Source organism: Bos taurus, chromosome 13 (assembly GCF_002263795.3).
Source record: "Bos taurus isolate L1 Dominette 01449 registration number 42190680 breed Hereford chromosome 13, ARS-UCD2.0, whole genome shotgun sequence".
In the NCBI taxonomy this organism is placed as follows: Eukaryota; Metazoa; Chordata; class Mammalia; order Artiodactyla; family Bovidae; genus Bos; species Bos taurus.
The window spans coordinates 23,272,753-23,278,460 of NC_037340.1; the positions used below are offsets into that span (position 1 = coordinate 23,272,753).

General features: G+C 39.7%; 1 pseudogene; it reads right to left on the reverse strand.

Annotated features, from left to right (window-relative positions):
• Window positions 1–1,862: 1,862 nt before the first annotated feature.
• LOC100298874 (large ribosomal subunit protein eL31-like) lies at window positions 1,863–2,406 on the reverse strand (annotated as a pseudogene).
• Window positions 2,407–5,708: the final 3,302 nt, after the last annotated feature.

The window sequence follows — 5,708 nt, forward strand, 5'->3', positions numbered from 1 at the left end:
TTGTGACCCCATGGACTGTAGCCTACCAGGCTCCTCCCTCCATGGGATTCTCCAGGCAAGAGTACTGGAGTGGGGTGTCATTTCCTTCTCCAGGGGATCTTCCTGACCCAGGGATCGAACCCGCGTCTCCCACATTCCAGGCAGACGCTTTAACCACTGAGCCACCAGGGAAGCTGGTTTCAAGTCTGAGGGCAGAAATAAATCTGTGCTTGGTGATACAGGAGGTGCTGAGTCAACTGATAATCTGCTCAGTGCTCTATCAGAAATATTCTGCTCAAAGAGAGTCTTTCCATTGGAAACAAACTGAGACTCACACTGGAACAAAGCAGAGGAAATTTTCATGCATTCTTTTATTTGGGGGCAAAAAATACTATGAAGAAGTTAGAAAATACTTGGCATTTCGACCTCATAGGCAGTCAATTTAGCTAACTGGAATCCAAGGGGAAAAGATGGATTTCTATCACTGATAAAAAGGAAACAGCATCATGTATCAATGCAAGTTTTGAAAACATTGTATCAGCCAAATAGATACTAAATATATCATGTGGTTAATCCCTAGTCTGGGTGTGTTGAACAACAACACATGTAGAACATATTGAACAGTTTACATTTTTTCTAAGTACTGCATAATTAAGTTAGTGCAAACAAACAAACAAAAAACCCCACCGATACAATTGGGAATTAGGTAAAGCACCTCAGATAAGTTGTTGACATGCTTTATTTTGGTAACATCATTTCTCTTATAAAGCTGCAAATATAGTTCAATAAATTGTTTACATAAATCTTACCTAATATCCTGATCTTTGTGCTGCACACACTTGGCATTATGAACAGAGACCTTTTCCTCCCTTTGTTATAATAACAGCTTCCTCATTCATCACACTTGATGCCCAGTTATTCACTCTTTCTATCCTGTTTAAGTCTGTTGTTACAGAATGTCATTCTACAAGTGTCCCAGTATCATATTTGACATTCTTTTCCATTAAAGCCAAAAAGGAAATAATTATCTGAAGACAAACCCCTGTGATATCCAACAGATGTACTTTCAGTTCTATTGATATTCTGGGTATCCGGGCACACATTGTCCTGTAAGGTTTCTTAAAGTCGCACTAATTAGCCTCTGTCTTAAACTTTGCATTTCTATATTGTACAGAATTTCAGGAGGAATGTGTGTGTGTATGCGTGTGTGTTCTCATCTGTAGTGCAATATACTAGCAGAATAAAACAACCGAGTATAAATCTATATATACTCTTCTAGAGAACATCAGACTTCACATCAGCCTGCATCAGTTGAAGACCAAGAGAGTTCTTCTTGCTGCTGCTGCTGCTGCTAAGTCACTTCAGTCATGTCCGACTCTGTGCGACCCCATAGAAGGCAGCCCACCAGGCTCCCCCGTCCCTGGGATTCTCATAAAGCCTTTTTGCTGAAATTAACCATTTTAAAAACCATTTTGCAACAAGGTGGTCATTTAGGGGAAAAAAAAATTCTCTTTCAGGCTTAAGCAATTTACATAGTGTTGCCCTTAATTATATCTTCTTTTGGTTTGGTTTTTGAAACCTGAACCAACTGGAATATGCTCAGTCATGGCACAGCTGAGAGATGAAATAACCTACAGAGGGCTGGGTTAAGAAGACAAATTACCCAAAACCAAGCTCAATGCTGGAGATGAACCTGTACACTCTTTTTTTTTAATATTTACTTTTTTGGCTATTGGGTCTTAGTTGTGGCACTAGGGCTCTCTAGTTGTGATGCACAGGCTCCAGAGCTCACAGGCTCACCAGGGATTGAATCCATATCCCCTGCATTGCAAGGCAGATTCTTAACCTCCGGACTACCAGGCAAGTCCCTCAAACTAGTACACTCTTTTTTCTTGGCAGTTCAATAACTTTATTGGACAATCAGCAATTAGGTCTCAACCACACTGTCTGTCTGTAGATTTTTGAAAGTGGCGACAGGCATGTGAGTAACCAACATGTAGAGCCTGTTTGGTTAGCCTTCATCTTTATTACATTTTCTGGACAACTGCACACAGATCTGGTACAGGACGTCCCTTGTATCTTTGACCCAGACATCTTTGTTGAGCCTGGTGTAGATGCGTACATCTGGGCTTCCCATCTCCTTCCTGGCAAATTTCTGTATTTCTCTGAGTGCCCAAGGGACAGGCTTCTTGAAACCTACTTCATGGATGCACTGTGAATGCTGATAGCGTATTCTCTGGTCACCACCTTGTTGATGGCGGGCTGGCCCTTCTTCTCACTGCCCTTTTTAGCAGGAGCCATCATCCTATAGCACCAGGGTACTGGTTTGGATTGGAAAGCCCAAACCAGTAAACTCCTAAGTCATTATTCTTATTCCAAGATGTAAGTGCCAGTATCTACTTTATTTCATTGAGCACCACTTCTCAGCTATCTTGCAGACAAACGATTGGGAGTCCACATGAGCAGGTTAGGGGGAGGTGTCAGAATTAGACACACCTAAGGCAATGGCAACCTACTCCGGTACCCTTGCCTGGAAAATCCCGTGGACGGAGGGGCCTGGTGGGCTGCAGTCCATGGGGTCGCTAGGAGTCGGACACGACTGAGTGACTTCACTTTATTTTTTCACTTTCATGCATTGGAGAGGGAAATGGCAACCCACTCCAGTGTTCTTGCCTGGAGAATCCCAGGGACAGGGGAGCCTGGTGGCCTGCCGTCTATGGGGTTGCACAGAGTTGGACATGACTGAAGTGACTTAGCAGCAGATAGTCCATTGACTAGCTAGGTAATCTAAAAGAAAAAAACAAACCTCTTAACCTTCAGCAGTCTCAGATTCCTCAGTAAAATGTGGGGACCAGTACTTACTTTTCTATGCCCTAAGTGAAGGACATAGTTCATGGAATCACAGGAGTCAGATACAACTTAGCAAATGAACAACACAATGGGGAGAAGCAGGGGAGAAGGTTGATGAGCAAGTATTAGATGTAGGTTATAGTCCTAGATTTTGTTTCAGGTCGTGGGATCATAGGTGTTTATGACTTTATTGAAAATCAATAATTAAATAAATAAATAAACAAATATGGATCATGAACAAGCTAAACATCATTTTAATACAATTCTGTGCACCGAGACCTTGATAATATTTATGAGTATTAATAGTAACAATTGTACTATGTATTTTGTAGGGTTTTTGTTGGCTTTAAGTAACATGTGGAGTGTTGAGCACATTTTAACTTCTCTATAAAAATATCTGCAAGTATTATGACGGGGGTGAGTGACAATGGGTGAGGGGGGGAACAGTACGCTGAAGAAATGATGATGTCTCATGAAGAATGGTCCTTTTCTATTTACTAACCTAAAACTCAGAACATTAAAATTATATCTAAATGACTAGACTCCCTCTCACAAACTAGATCATTAGCACATCATTTTAAAGTCTAATCCTATGGGACATATAATCTAGAGTTATGGTACTAATGGGGCTTCCCCAGGGGCTCAGCGATAAAGAATCTGCCTGCAAGGCAGGAGATGCAGCAGGAGCCTCAGGTTCAATCCCCGGATGGGAAAGCTCCCCTAGAGAAGAAAAAGGCAACCCACTCCAGTATTCTTGCCTGGGAAATCCCATGGACTGTGGCCTGCCAGGCTCCTCTGTTGCAAAGAATCAACATGGCTGACCAACTGAACAACAACAAAGGTACTCCTGAAATAGTTGCCTGCTTATTTGTTTTTTATTAAAGCACGGTCCTACCTTCAAGAAGCTTACATCATTTAGGGTAAGAGGGAAACAGTACTTCAACATGAAACAATTACAAAATCAGAATGTACCAGAATGTGCTACTAGACTGTGATATGAATGACAATTCCTTAAAGGAATACAGACAAAAGAGAAGGCTTCCTAGAATAAGAAGCTAAGCTTCAAGAAAGGTAGGCTCTAAAGATGCATGAAAACTGGGTGAAGCACAATCTTACCTTTAAGTGAAGACTTTTCTTTCTATTCTCTCCGAACCTAGGAGTCATATTTGGCCCTTACAGCCATTAGTTTTCCATTACCAACAAAAGCAGTGTGCCTAAGGAGAAAATAAGAACAAGGTAGTGGTTTGACCCCAGATTATATTAAACAATTTCATTTTCTTGCTTCTTAATTACTAATCTAATTTTAAAATAGATTCTAAAATACTGCTTACAAGTAAAGTTGTCAGAGACAGGCACTGAGGCAGAAAAGAAGTGCCAGGTATTAGATCAAGTGCAATGCTTGGTTGTATCTGAGATTGAAATCACATAAATGAGCAATTCTGGTAGACTGAATGAATAGACACACTGATACACAGGAAAAAAAGGAACATTAAAGAGGAGGGTTAAAAAGTTGGCTTAAAACTCAAATTCAGAAAACTAAGATCATGGCATCTGGTCCTATTACTTCATGGCAAATAGATAGGGAAACAGTGGAAACGTGACAGACTTTACTTTGGGGGGCTCCAAAATCACTGCAGATGGTGACTGCAGCCATGAAATTAAAGGATGCTTACTCCTTGGAAGAAAAGTTATGACCAACCTAGACAGCATATTAAAAAGCAGAGACATTACTTTGCCAACAAAGGTCCATCTAGTCAAGGCTATGGTTTTTCCAGTAGTCATGTATGGATGTAAGAGTTGGACTATAAGGAAAACTGAGCACCAAAGAATTGGTGCTTTTGACTCGTGGTGTTGGAGAAGACTCTTGAGAGACTCTTGGACTGCAAGGAGATCCAACCAGTCCATCCTAAAGGAAATCAGTCCTGAATATTCATTGGAAGGACTGATGTTGAAGCTGAAACTCCATTACTTTGGCCACCTGATGAAAAGAACTGAGTCATTGGAAAAGACCCTGATGCTGGGAGAGATTGAAGGCAGGAATAGAAGTGGACAACAGAGGATGAGATGGTTGGATGGCATCACCAACTCAATGGACATGAGTCTGAGTAAACTCTGGGAGTTGGTGATGGACAGGGAGTCCTGGTGTGCTGCAGTCCATGGGGTCACAAAGAGTCAGACACGACTGAGCAACAGAACTGAACTAAACTAAAAGTAAGATACAAAAGTAAAAACAGCAAATAATTTTGTCTTTATAGGTTATTAAAATATGGCATAAAACATATAATTTTGATGAGAGGGTATCCATTTTAATTAGTCAAACTGCCAGTAGTAAAAATTAATTGCATGTAACTAATTACATATATATAATTTACATGAATAACAAAAAATACTGAGATTCTAAGATCTCCTTAAATAATTTGACTTAGTTTAATGAGTAACCATCCTAGGAAATACATATTATACTAAAACATAGCTAGTGTATACATACAGAAAAGAATAGAAGCTATTCTAAAATCTAAAATTAAAATATGGGAAGAAGTTAGCAAGGATTTGATTGAAACATATAAAGTTGTAAAGGATAGAGTGAAAACTGATCTAGATCACCAACTTTCTACTCCTAACACAACCAAGAGCAAACAGTTTTGATGAAATTTTAAAATAGCAACTTCAGCAGAGGAAGAAGTACAGAAAAACTACACAGGATATGAGAACTGTCTCAAATCTCCCAGCATGAACAATCATCTAAACAAATTTATTTAAGTAAAAATAGTGTGCTAGTTTGAAGAGGTGACATTTAACAAACATTAACAAATACAGATTCATCAAATATTTATTAAGCTCTTGCTGTGAACAAAATAGTTTCTTCTTTTATTGAGCTT